The sequence below is a fragment of the Schistocerca piceifrons genome, chromosome 3 (genome assembly GCF_021461385.2).
Source record: "Schistocerca piceifrons isolate TAMUIC-IGC-003096 chromosome 3, iqSchPice1.1, whole genome shotgun sequence".
Taxonomy (NCBI): Eukaryota; Metazoa; Arthropoda; class Insecta; order Orthoptera; family Acrididae; genus Schistocerca; species Schistocerca piceifrons.
The window spans coordinates 490,414,919-490,429,819 of NC_060140.1; positions in this window are offsets into that span (position 1 = coordinate 490,414,919).

A 14,901-nucleotide genomic window follows, 5' to 3' on the forward strand; every position below is an offset into this window, starting at 1 on the left:
GTAAAACCTAGAATGCAGGCATTTGATGGGGGAGAAGATAGTAATTACTTCAGATCAAATGCATTTTTGCCCTAGGTGGGTGCTCTTTCCTCGAAGATAGGCCATATACTTGAGAAAGACTGTGTTAAGGTGACCTTCCGGCCACCCACGAAGATTGCAGCTTTACTCGGCTCTGTAAAGGGCGATTTACTGCGGGTGTGTATCAGATTCCTTGCGGAAATTGTGAGAAGTCATACATAGGTCAAAAAACTCGCATCGTTCATGATAGATGTGTGGAGCATCGGAGATACACACCCTAATCACAGCCAGAGAAGTCAGCTGTGGCCGAACATTCTAATGATGCAGGGCAATCCATGAATTACAGTCATGTGAAGATTTTAACATCCACCTCTTCCTTTTGGGATTTTGTCTTCAAGGAGGCTATAGAGAAAAGATTAGCTAATAATTTAATAAATAGAGATAATGGTTTTAATTTGGACAAAGCATGGAATCCGGCTCTTGAGGCAATTAAACTGCAGAGAAGTCGTCATGGTGTCACCGCCGCCGAACATACATCGATAAGAGAATCGAATGTCAGTACGCCTTCGCCACAGGCGACGCACATGTTAGCGTATTTCATTGCCGATGACCAGTGTCTGTGACCCACATGCGCAGTACCGCCGCGGTGGAACATGGTGCGCTTGGCATCTTGTCGTCAGACTTGTGACTCACTCTGAGGATGGCCGGACGATACGCGGCCGAAATATCAATGGAGGAAGTTTTATTTGCGCGGTTACATGCCCGAAATTTAATAGACTACTCCAAAGGGTTTTTGTTAGGCCTTACTGTTTACAATACATAACTTATAAATGATCTGAAGGATAACATAGGAAACTCCATTTTGAAAACGATGTTATTGTCTACAGAAAAGTGGCGACTGCAGAAGACTGTAGCGAAATGCAGGAAGGAGAACCGATGGTTGGTGCAGGGACTGGCAGTTGACCCTAGACGTAAATAAATGTCGCGTACAACGCATAAATAAGGGAAGAGATCCACTACTTCGATATCTATGTGGCTGCCATCTACCAACATGAGGGTATCATCTACATACCTAAAACAGTATACAATTTGGTTGAGAGTAGGCCAATCTAAGTTAAAGAATTTATCTTCCCGAGAATTTAGGCAAATATCAGTTAATGTGCCTGCTGCACTATATCCATGGCTACTCCATCTGTTTGGGTATAAATTTCGTTGTTAAATCAAACTGCTGTCACGTCGTAGTAAAGCAATGACATAAAACAGTCCACTACCGATGCAGTATGGACGTTACATCAATCTAGACGTGAGTACTATACAGCTACTTTAATATGAATGACATTGGTATCCATACTTGTTCTCACCAAAATGGTAATTGCAGGTACTTCTAAATGGCGACTAAGCCGAATCAGTCTATCGTAAATGAAGATTACTTATTATAAGCTGCTATTTGGTGTATCTCCTTTAACAATCATGTCGTTATCGGACATATATTACGCTGCTGGCCCTCAAGAAAAAAAGTGTTCAATTAATCGTCTTATGAAATAAAGGGGAACATTCTGTGTTTTATTCGCTTAAAGCCAAATTGGTGAAGATAACTGAAGGCATCGAACATAACAAGCGTTGCCTCCGATATAATGTCTTTCCTACATATGGCTACATAAAAGTGACAGCAAGACCAGATCTTGTACCTCAAAGCAAGACCTATGCAGCAAGATTATGGATAAGACAAGAAATACAGAACAAATTACATCGAAAAGGCACACTGAATCGAGATATCTGAGTAGCACATCTGAAGTTAAATAACAGTGTAACATCTTTGACTTTTTATTATATTGGACAGTTTGTAGATAGATGTATGTGGAACACAAGCAGACATATTCGTCGTACCCATAACAAGAAACTCACAAAACTTTTACTCATCCAGAATTACATAAAACAACCCACACATGAATATGAATCTGATTTTCCGTTTTACCCACGTTTAGAAAATATCACAAATATAGAGTTTACAGATAACGAAACAAATCTCCTTACAAAAGGTCTGAAATACAACTTAGCCCCAACACTACAGAATAATTGTGTACAGCATTTGATAGCCACTGCTAAAGTTGCAATAGATGTAGCTAATCTCTCATACAGAAAATAAAATGAAACTACAGTTAATGTAACAAATATTATAGACAGGGAATTGAGCAAACAGAATACATACCAATAGCAGCCCAAGACAGAACAGAAAATTCTGAATAACACAAACCATAAACAGCTATTAATGGCGCTATAGCATTAAAAGCTGAGAAAGGGAGTAGTGTGGTCGTACTTAACAGAAACGACTATATAGATAAGGTCATGTCATTCTTTGAATCTAACAATATCACAGAATTGCCATACGATCCTACCAACAGGTTTGCAGCTAAAATAAAGAAAGCCATTAAAAACTGTAATACCATCCTCACTGTACATGAAAAAAGAACATACACGATAATGAATCCAACTACACCAAAATTACGAGCCCAACCAAAGACACATAAACCTACGGTTCCCTTCGGCCTATAATTAATTGCGTAAATATCCCATTCTATTTGAGAAGCAAAAAACTAAACACACTAATAACAAAACATTATACTTTCAACAAAAGGTGCACAATCAAAAACTAGCGTACTGTGGCAAGAGATATAAAAGACATTCAAATACCAGGTAATGGTAAATTTTTTTCATTTGATGTCACTAATGTACACACCAATGTGCCAATACATGAAGCAATCCAAATAATAAAATATAACTTGTTACAATATAGGAAAATATCCATGGTTGGAACACTTGAAATTATAAATCTTTTGGATTTAGCATTAGCACAAAATTGTTTTGAATTTAACGACAAGATTTGTACCCAGACAGGTGGAGTGGCCATGGGTAACAGTGTAGCAGGCACATTAGCCGATATTTTCCTAAATTCTCTGGAAGATAAATTCGTTAACTCAGATTGGCCTATTCCCAAACAAATTGTATACTGTTTTTAGGTATGTAGACGATACCCTCATGGTGGTCGATATCAGCCACGCAGATATATAAAATATCCACCAAAAGCTCAACCAACTGCACCCTAAAATTAAATTCACTATGGCAACTGAGGAAGACAATACCATTAACTATATAGACCACACAATTGGAATAATAGTAATAATAATAATAATAATCGGGATCCACTAGTGTTTGAGTACGCTATTGATTAAAACTCACTTGAAGACGTAATAGCCGTAATCCAGCTAGGACTAGCTGTTAGAAGGGATCTGAAGTGGAATAACCGTGTAAAACAAATTGTGGTAAAAGCAGATGCCTGCTGAGATTCGTTGGAAGAATCATAAGAAACTGTAATTTGTCAAATGAAGATGTTGTTTTCAAAATGTTGTTGGACTGATTCTTGAGTATTGTTTATCAGTGTCGCCCTCATACCAAGTAGATTTAACAGAAGAGAGAGAGAAGATCCTGCGAAGAGTGGCACATTTCGTCACAGAATCGTTTACTCCACACGAGAAGTGTGGCGGCCTACCAATGTTATTAAGTCCGTTCACTTTCCGCCCTGCCGAAACCGAACGCGCAAAGATCCTAAGCACCAACTTAAAGGGGGCTAAGATCAATCCCCTGAGAATGCGCAAGGATTAATAGTACAGCCACGACAGCAACGTTCATATAACTGCCTAGACTACGTTAAAGTTCGTAAGTGCTCAAAATTCATGAAATTTAACATTCACTGAGATTATAGAAATTTCCCAGAACAATTATTGCGCTGCAAGAATCACGTAACTAGTCACACTTCCATATAATACCGCTGACTCTGAAAAAAACCTCTAGCAACAATCAAAGAGCAGTATTATCAGTTAAAAACCCTCATTTCCACAAGGTGTAGTTCTACCGTAGAAGCATAAATTATAGAACTTCATGTACAGACATGTCTGTGGTAGTGAGGCGGAGCGCCAGCTTGTTGTAGCTTTCCAAACACATCTTGGGTGGGAGGCAAAACCGATGTTTGCACCAGATGAAGAGACACCTTACCAGTTGCGGTACCTTCAAAGAAGAATGGCCAACTAAACTGCACGATGCAAACCACACAGTAACACTCAGTAGATCAAAAAGTTCGTTCACATGAGCGTGAGGATTTTCAGGAGCCCAGTACATGCAGTTTTGGCGGTTTATAGTACGGTTCTGTTTTAGTTGGGCATCGTCAGACCACATAACCACGCCTGCAAACAGTTTATCCTCTCGAAGCATGTCTTCAAACCGTTAACACTACTCAGTCCTTCGATCTGGGTCTCTATAGGGTGCAGCAATCTTGGAATGAACACTTTAGTCGGCCTCTGTGGCCGAGCGGTTCTAGGCGCTTCAGTCCGGAACCGCGCTGCTGCTACGGTCGCTGATTCGAATCCTTCCTCGGGCATGGATGTGTGTGATGTCCTTAGGTTAGTTACGTTTAAGTAGTTCTAAGTCTAGGGGACTGATGGCCTCAGATGTTAAGTCTCAAAGTGCTTAGAGTCATTTGAACCATTTTGAATGAACACTTTCTGCTTTTCGACCTTCAGAATTCGCCGTACGCTTGATCGGCTGGCCCCGCTTCCACGTGCACCCTGCGTAACAGATTTTTTAGGTGACGTAGTATAATGTTGCAACACGACAGCGCTGGGAGCCAGATCTGTGAATGTTTTTGGTCGGCCAGATCATTCCTTATGCGCATCCTGAAGAGTACCGTCTGCTTCAAATTCGTCCTGAATATGGTAAATAGTTGTACGGGTTGGTGACTGAGCCCATTTCAATTGTCCCTCTATCAAGTATTCATATTTCCAGTTGCACTTCACTGTGGCCTTGCGTTGCTCAAACGACAGTCTTACTTGATTCATTTCTGCACTGTCATCTACTGGAAAATGCGGCAAGATATGCTGAGAAAACAACGCACCGCGCTATCGCGCATTAAGCAACGATATGTCATTTTGTTCTAAAGATAGTAACTATCAAAGAGTGTCTACATTTTTCTGGACCCCTCTGTATATTCTGAAAGTTTCAGATACAGGCAACATGCTGTTAAGTTCCGTGACTAATCAGACTTCAAATCTACTTAAAGTTTAATAAAGTCAATGACAGCCTTGATCTGCCGCATATGTCTTTATATATCTAAATCAGCAAGAAACTGAAACTTTATAATAATCGTTTCAAGGGCTTTATATCTCTGCACTGGCGCCCAACACTCCACGATAGCAGGCCAGCTGTCGCCGCTTGTGCAACCATTGCCGGATGCGTATCTCTGCTCCACCTCCTCCGGACAGGTTCTGACGCTAAAATAAAAATCTTTCTGTAACACATTTTCCGTAAACATTTACCGCTGATCAGTGGTGAGAGCAAAAACACCCTACACTTTGAGTATGTCTGATGACTGAAATGAATGTTGACGGGTGCACTAGGCGATCCGTCACAAGATTTACAGAGCACTAGTTGCTACGAGAGGTGTTTTGTGTATCAGGGAGAGGACTACTGTTGACATTCCGAGATCGTATGTTTGAAAGAGTTGGGCAACATACACAGTCCAGTCACATTAATGTGAGCTCCAGCTACGTCTGACGTCTCATCGTGCAGATGGCAGATGGCAGAACTAACAGTGGAGGGTATATAAAGCGTATCGGGAGGACGCGGAAAAACAGTGCGGTCTTTGTCGTAATGAGGAAACTGAGTGATCTATTTGAAGTTCAAAAGGTCATGATAATTGGCTTTCGGCCCAAGGGTGCAAGCATTTCTGGAATGGCTAAGTTTGTAAATTGGTTAAACTATACCGTGCGTAGCGAAGTGGTGCTATCCAAAACCGGCGCCGAAGCAATTGTGGTGCACGACGGACCATAGATGGCAGGAGTGAACGACGGCCTAAGGGCGAACAGCCATGCAATTGTTGAGGAACTGACCACCCAGATGAACCAAGGGGCTAGCAACAGTGTCTCCTCAACAACCGTTCAGCGAACGTTGTTGCGTATGAACCTCGCCGGCCGGTGTGGCCGTGCGGTTCTAGGCGCTTCAGGCTGGAACCGCGTGACCGCTACGGTCTTAGTTCGAATCCTGCCTCGGGCATGGATGTGTGTGATGTCCTTAGGTTAGTTAGGTTTAAGTAGTTCTAAGTTCTAGGGTACTGATGACCACAGATGTTAAGTCCCATAGTGCTCAGAGCCATTTGAACCATTTTTTCGTATGAAACTCCACAGCAGGTGCCTGGTTCATTTATCCATGCTCACTGCTGTTCATCGGCTACGAAGGCTCGAATTGGTACACCAATATCGCAGCTGGGCCTCCACTGAGTGTCGACAGGTCGCCTTTTCAGATGAATCACGTTTTAGGCTCCATCGAACAAATTATCGTTTGTGCGCACGGCGTGGAACGTCTGAAAGCAAACGGAGGACGGAGCGTTACGGTCTGGGAAATGTTTTCGTGGCATTCCCCGTGTGATCTCGTCATTCAGGAAAGCACAATTGATCAACACAAGTATGCATCTGTTCTTGGGGACCATGACTATCTCCACATGAAGTTTGTTTTTCCTCGGAAGTAAGTCATCTACCAGCAGGACAATGCAACGAGTCACGCATCTCACAGTGTACATCAGTGGTTCGACGACAACCAGGATGAGTTTATTGTACTCCTATTGGCACCAGACTCCGAATTTAAACCCAATACAGAATCTGTGAGACCACCTCGAACGCGCCATGGATCCTCAGCCGAGAAACCTAGCGCAGCTGGTTCAGATGGTTCAAATGGCTCTGAGCACTATGGGACTTACCTTCTGAGGTCATCAGTCCCCTAGAACTTAGAACTACTTAAACCTAACTAACCTAAGGACATCACACACATCCATGCTCGAGGCAGTATTCGAACCTGCGACCGTAGCGGTCGCGCGGTTCCAGATTATAGCACCTAGAACCGCACGGCCACCCCGGTCGGCAGCGCAGCTGCTCACAGCACTTGAGTCGGCATGGCACCACATCCCTTTCCCTACCTTCCATAACTTCAATGACTCTCCTCCAGAACGTCTCGCAACGGTGCACACTGCAAAAGGTGATCATTTTGGCTTTTGACCGATGGTCGCGTTAATGTACCTGGACTGGTCATCACTTCATCCCACATATGTCTCACAGCGAGAAAATCATAAAAATTTTAGCTCATATAGTAGTTTGTAGACAGCCGTCTTCCCACGTACTGTTCGCGAATGGAATAGGACAGGGTAAAAGTGACAGCGGTACCTGAGTTCCGACTGTGGATGGTGGTTGTAAATGTAGAACACACAGGCGAGTTTATACGATCTAGAAAAATGTTCTCGACGAGCGAGTTAGCGCTGTGATGAGACACTGGAATCGTATTCTGGAACATACAGGTTCAAATCCACGTCCGGCCATTTAGGTGTTAGTGAGTTCTCTGTATCGCTTGTCGTGAATTCCGGAATGATTTCTTTATAAAATCACGGCTGATTTTCTTCCTTACCTTTCACGAATCCGCGTTTGTGCTTTATCTGCTGTAACCACGTCGTCGAAAAAAGTTAGGCTCAAATAACCTTTCTTTACCTTGCAAACTGTTCTTTTCCTTAGAGTCATCGCTATAGAAGACAAGAAATATAATAAACGACAGTAATGTATTTCCTCTAAAGCTAAATGCTATTGCACATCAAATCGTAACCCATATTTTGTAAAACAGATGTTACTGTTTTCATGGAATTCTAGTTCACGTAACAACAAGAAGGCATTTTCAGTTGCTCACTATAGGGACTGAAGGAACAGAGTCAATAATTGAACAAACAAACGACCGTAAATGAGACAGAATATACAAAGAAATGTGATGTAATTTCATAATCAGTTATTACAGCAAAGTGGATCACAACACCCAGCAGTAACTCATTTACACTAACCTAAATTTGTATCAAGTGATTTCCATTTTTGTCTTACAGATAAAACATGTTTTAAAAGAGCAGCACAAAATTGCTTATTCCATAGATGCCCCTCCTGAAATTATGATTTAGGATACTTGTAATTATTCCATATTTCGAATTTTGAAACCAGTTTAATTCATCACCCTGTATTTTGCTGTAATGATTTGAGGATGTATAACAACTAAAGACCGTAACAAGGCAAGAGATTTCGTGGGGGACTAACTCATTCGGCTAATTCTAAAACTGTATCTCGTATTAACATAGAAATCTGTTGTGTAACACTGAAATTCAGTTAAACGATTGTTTTGACTGGAGGCATTTATTCAGTATATGCTGGAGAATAAATCTTCTTTTATGCGTATAACTGTAATGCAACAGCATCAGCTGAATTGACATTACTAAAATGTTAACCATAATTTTAAATTCTCCATAACTTCGAAACTATTACAGACGCTCAAAATTTTAGACCAGTTTTTGAATCAGCTTGAAAATTATCACCCTCTTTATTTTTCGTAAAAATTTTATTTATTTTATTTTACGAAGACGGCAGGCATGGTTGTGAAAGTAATAGTGGACTCAGGTATGGATGCTACCACATCAATCCACACTTAACAAATTTGAATTGCAAAGGAAAAACCCTTTTAAATCAATAAAGATGAATTAAAATCGTGCTTGACTTCGGACAGCTTAGTTTTGTTGTGAAGTACATGTTTAAACTACCTTTTTGTCGCCTCAGACCCCTTGAACTGGTACTTAGATGGCTGTTTTTAAATACATTTTATGGAAACGCCAAGGGACAGTTAAGAGTGAACCTATGTTTTGAAAGGTCATGCAGACCTGTAATATTTTAATTGGCTGGCTCTGAGCACTATGGGACTTAACATCTATGGTCATCAGTCCCCTAGAACTTAGAACTACTTAAACCTAACTAACCTAAGGACAGCACACAACACCCAGCCATCACGAGGCAGAGAAAATTCCTTACCCCGCCGGGAATCGAACCCGGGAACCCGGGCGTGGGAAGTGAGAACGCTACCGCACGACCACGAGATGCGGGCATATTTTAATTCCTGTGAATTCCATCCAAATGTAGGTTAGCCACAATGTCGGTTGTTGCTACGAAATTATTTTGTGAGATGTTTACGTAACAAATATTGAGATATGAAGAAATATTTTGACTTATCAGTATTTACATGACGCATAGAAAAACCTGATAGCTCCATTGAACTCTGCTACCAGAAATCTGCAACTGACTGCAGCCATTAAAATTTATTACATGTCAGTCGTGAAATCCATAAGGTGGATTCGAGACATGGTGGTTCATGGGGGTTCAGACTTCATTTTTATCGACCCCCACATAGGGAATATCACAAGCTGTACGTGACTAGACAATTTCTGTTACATACGTGAAATGTGACATATTACTTCTAACAGTAAGGGTGTCTTGCGTTTATAGTCTATTTCAATTTATTTTCATTTAGTGTCACAGACATACTGTTAAATTACGTCTGCCTTTATTATAATTTTAACTGATCGCTAGTTCTTATGTCAGTCACGTGTCGTCGACGGCTTTCTTCGGTAACTAATTGGTGTTACTGGTTTTTGGAGTATGTTAACTGAACAACGTACACATCGGCACAGGCATTGCTGGCACTGTTTCTCACTAGTCATGTAACGTCACCGCAGTTACAGGATACGACACGATTTGTGAGGTGTGTCGGATTCGGTGTGTTGTAACTGTTCAAGTATGTAGCCTTTGTCATGGAGTCAGTTTGTTTTACTTTATGACTGGACGGATGTGGGCGTAAGTGACTGTGATGCAGACAGACCTGCTCCGATTTCTACTTCTTTACTTCGATTTTCATTTTTCTCTGTTTTTCTTTAATCAGTTATTGTCTACCATGCAATTCCAGCTGTAAATTTCAGAAATTACTAATAGATATCTGTTGAATGGGCATACTCTCTTCGCTTCTGCTACTTATCGCGTATCCTTCTAGCTCCGTCCGTTATGAGTATTTTACTCCCAAGGAAGCAGAATCCCTTCATTTCGTCTAGTACATCGTCCCTAATATTGATTCTTTTCTCACTCATCTCAGTTACACTGCACACCATTACTTTCGTCTTTATTTGGTTTGCTCCCAGTCCGCATTTTTACTCAGCAGCCAATTCCTTCCTCACATTCATTGAAGACAGCAATCTCATCAGCGAATCGTATCATCCATTCAACCTGCATTTTAATCCTACTTCTACACCTTTGTTTTATTTCCGTCAATGCTTCTTCGATGTACAGGCTGACAGCAAGAGACAATGTTACATCCCTGGCTGACAAGGTTTTCTTACGACCACTTCTTCCATCTTCATTATTCCCTCTGTGGAATGCGAAGTAAAGGCACTGAACTCGTATTTTTCTCCTACTACACATAACGTAACTTTACCGCGCAGCGCCGAGCAGTAACTGTTTGGTAAATGCCATACGAGGAACAGGCAGACATTGGGGCGTACGGCAAGCAACAAATGACCTGGAGGGTAGCCAGAAATCTAAATGTGCTCTGTTTTTCGTAAGCCCCGGTCTGCCAAGAAACTTACACCACTTTCGGAGACAGCCATTCCTTAACGGAATTGTTTACCGGTATGCAGGCGTTGGCATGATAAATAAACGTAGAGCTAAAGATATGATTAAAACGCTGCACGGAACTGCAATTCCCTGTTTCTAAGAAGTCATATTTTTGTGCTGTTTCCTCTTGTGTTGCTGTCGTGTCGTAGATCGTTTGCGACGTCGACCTTAATAGTAGTTTCTAAGTAAATGGAGGAAACTTGTTGAATTTTATGTAAGAACAATAATTTTATGTAGGAGCAAATCATATAAGTATCCGAGTTTGGTGGCAGACTTGGACTGGTCCATTCGTACAAGGGTAGACGACAGTTAAAATCTTCGTCCTGCCGTCCGGATGTAGGTTTACCGTGATTTTCCTGAATCACTTAAGGCAAATATCAGGACGGTTCGATTCAAAACGGGACGGAGAATTTGCAACATTTCTCAATCCGAGCTCCGTTCCTAGTAAGCTACACTACCGGCTATTAAAATTGCTACACCAAGAAGAAATGAAAATGATAAACGGGTATTCATTGGACAGATATATTGTACTAGAAGTGACATGTGGTTACATTTTCACGCAGTTTGTGTGCATAGATCCTGAGAAAACAGTACCCAAAACAATCACCTCTGGTCGTAATAACGGCCGTGATACGCCTGGGCATTGAGTGAAACAGAGCTTGGATGGCGTGTACAGGTACAGCTAGTGACGAGCCAGTTGCTCGGCCACCATTGACCAGACGTTTTCAATTGGTGAGAGATCTGGAGAATGTGCTGCCCAGGGCAGCAGTCGAATATTTTCTGTATCCAGGAAGGCCCGCACATGACCTGCAACATGCGGTCGTGCATTACCCTGCTAAAATGTAGGATTTCGCAGGGATCGAATGAAGGGTAGAGCCATGGGTAGAACACATCTGAAATGTAACGTTCACTGTTCAAAGTTCCGTCAATGCGAGCAAGAGGTGACCGAGACGTGTAACCAATGGCACCCCATACCATCAGGCCGGGTGATACGCCAGTAAGGCGATTACGAATACACGCTTCCAATGTGCGTTCACCGCGATGTCGTCAAACACGGATGCGACCATCATGATACTGTAAACAGAACCTGGATTCATCCGAAAAAATGACGTTTTGCCATTCGTGCACCCAGGTTCGCCGTTGAGTACACCATCGCAGGCGCTCCTGTCTGTGATGCAGCGTCAACGGTAACCGCAGCCATGATCTCCGATCTGATAGTCGATGCTGCTGAAAACGTCGTCGAACTGTTCGTGTAGATGGTTGTTGTCTTGCAAACGTCCCCATCTGTTGACTCAGGGATCGAGACGTGGCTGCACGATCCGTTACAGCCATGCGGATAAGATGCCTGTCATCTCGACTGCTAGTTTTACGAGGCTGTTGGCATCCAGCACGACGTTCCATATTACCCTCCTGCACCCACGGATTCCATATTCTGCTAACAGTCATTGGATCTCGACCAACGCGAGCAGCAATGTCGCGATACGATAAACCTCAACAGCTATGGCCTACAATCCGACCTTTGTGAAAGTCGGAAACGTGATGGTACGCATTTCTCCTCCTTACACGAGGCATCACAACAACGTTTCACCAGGCAACGTCGGTTAACTGCTGTTTGTGTATGAGAAATCGGTTGGAAACTTTCCTCATGTCAGCTCGTTGTAGGTGTCGCCACCGGCGCCAACGTCGTGTGAATGCTCTGAAAAGCTAATCATTTGCATATCACAGCATCTTCTTCCTGTCGGTTAAATGTCGCGTCAGTAGCACATCATCTTCGTGGTGTAGCAATTTTAATGGCCAGTAGTGTAATTATCGACGTGACGTTAACCACTGATCCTCCTTCGTGTCTTTTCACAGCTCTGTATTAGATTAAATTTGGATCAATGAGTGACACGTTTACTGCCGGCATGAAGTATGAGCGATGTCTGTCACCGCTTAATACTCCCTGCAAGAACCACATTTATTTGTACGGAGAAGAAGGTAATTTTCCCTGTTTTTCCATACCTATTCCCAGCACGACACATAGTGTTGGTCGTACCTCGTTAGCGGTAGGAACATTGTCGAATATGATCTTTTTGGCAGTCAGGTGTTAGGGTGTGGGGAGGGATTCTGGTGTCCTGGCCTCCAAATCTTTGAACACGGTACTTTCATAGTCAACGTTGTTGTGACATTACACTTCTTCACCATGTGCGCCTTCTCACTGATGAATTCGGCCCTGATTTCTTCTTTGTGGATGACGATATGCGGTGGCATCGAACTGCACAAACGGAGGAGCTCCTGGAACGAGAGGATATTCGGCAAATGGATTGGACTTCCCGCTCCACCCCCCCCCCCCTTCCCCCCGATTTAAATCCCATAGAGCACGTGTGGAATGCGTTGGGGAGAGTTGTTGCAGCATGCCCACATGCACCGTCGATAGTCCAGCAGTTATCAACCGCGCTGCTGGAGGAATGGAAGCCCTGCCACAAGAACTCGTTACCAAACTTGTGTCCAGTATGGGAGCATGCATTGCCGTCCGTGGCAACCACACCCCTATTAAGATCCATGTACTTCCTCATGTAATATCCAGGGGATCATCATGAATCGACTTGACTTTAGTGTAATTAGATTCTTTGAATAAAAGCGTCAGTTCTGTTCGTCTCATTGCGTATGTCTTTCAGTTACCTTATGTACTACATTGTAGCAGTTCTTTCGATGCATGGTCCAAGTTTCATCGAGGTTTATTATTTGGCAGTGACACATCATGCGAAAGTTACTTTCGTCTTTAAGTTTTACGCACCAGTGTTATGGTTTGGTACACACTTTACTGATTAAGGAAACAGCCTAACAATAACTAACGCGGGTTCGGAGAAATGGGTAGGACTACACTGGCGTTCCTATGTCATATGCCGACTGTGGTTAAGGTGCATGTGTTCGAGCTCCAGCTTTGTAGCAAAACAGCCATCGCAAAAAAAGTTGACAGAACAACTTCTTTCATAATATACGGGAAGTTCAAAAACATTCAAAAGATTGTCTTCTACATGAACGAAGACATGAACTTGGCGTAAATTTTGACTCCCGCATAGGGCGAAGCTTTTATTTCGAAAAGGACCGTACGATTTTACAAAATCACATCTTTTACATACAACATTGGTATGGTTTTTGCAATTACATTTCGGTTCAGTATTTTTTGTCAACTTTCACAAATTTTCAGTGTTTCCTCTAGCGCCCGCGCGACAAACGTCCAGGTGATAGTCAAACATGTCCTGCTACTTTGCGAGTATGCCTGCAGTTAGTGGATTGTTACTGCTACCACTGCTCTACTGTGGTGTAGCTGTTCACTCAGAGTTGTCGGATGGCGAGACAGAGAGACGTTCACAACGCTGCCCCCCCCCCCCCCCCCCATACACACACACACACAATGTGCTGTAAGGCGACTTTGGAGACAAAGGTGCAATGCGAGAGATCTGTGCGTCTTCTACTGCGGATTCATCTCTGAGGTAGCTCAGTGATAAGAAATGCTGTTACATGCTGGTGTCACGTCTTGAAGAAAAATGAAATTTCGGTCTAAGAATACAATCTTCAACATACCCAGGAACGTGATTCCTGTATTCATCGGTTGTCCTAAAAAGAAGAAGCCCTAGATCTTTTCTCGGGATACGGCGCAAAATACATGAAACCTTGGGGATTGTATCTCCGCTCGACTGTGATACACGTCTGCTGTAACTTATAACTTCTTTTTTCTTCTGTCCACGTTCACTTGCGGCCAAATCTATGAAAATGTCGCGTTGGCCAAATAGATTGCTGGTCAGGGAATGATGGAGCTGCATTCAGTGTTTAATCAAACTGAACGTTTACACACTAGTATTAATGAGAAACGATCCACAATTTTAGTTAAGAATACAATACAAAGTCAGATTTGAGTCGTTTTTCTGTCACTTCTGGGTGCTATAACGGCCACTGACCGCCCACGTAATTCATTGATAAGTTTGTCTAGCTGCTGTGCGGAGGACCTGGATTCGGTAACCGGTACTCCCAGGATTTTGCCTAGGTGGTTGGACTGGAACGGAGTGCACTGTCTTGGGATGCCAATTGAGGAGCTCCTTGAGCAACAAGTAGCAGCTCCAACGTCAATAAAGCAGACTAAAGCCGACAACAGCTGGGAGAGCGTTTTGTACACCCCATCCATCTCCACACTACTTTCAATAGTGACACTGGCAGAGGATGACATGGCGATCGCTCGGTCCCGATTGGCCCATCAGGAGAAGAGCGAGGAGCCTTGGGGATAATAGCATTTATTTACATGCGTTATTCTGCTACTGTATTCACACACAGATTTAGACGCTATTTG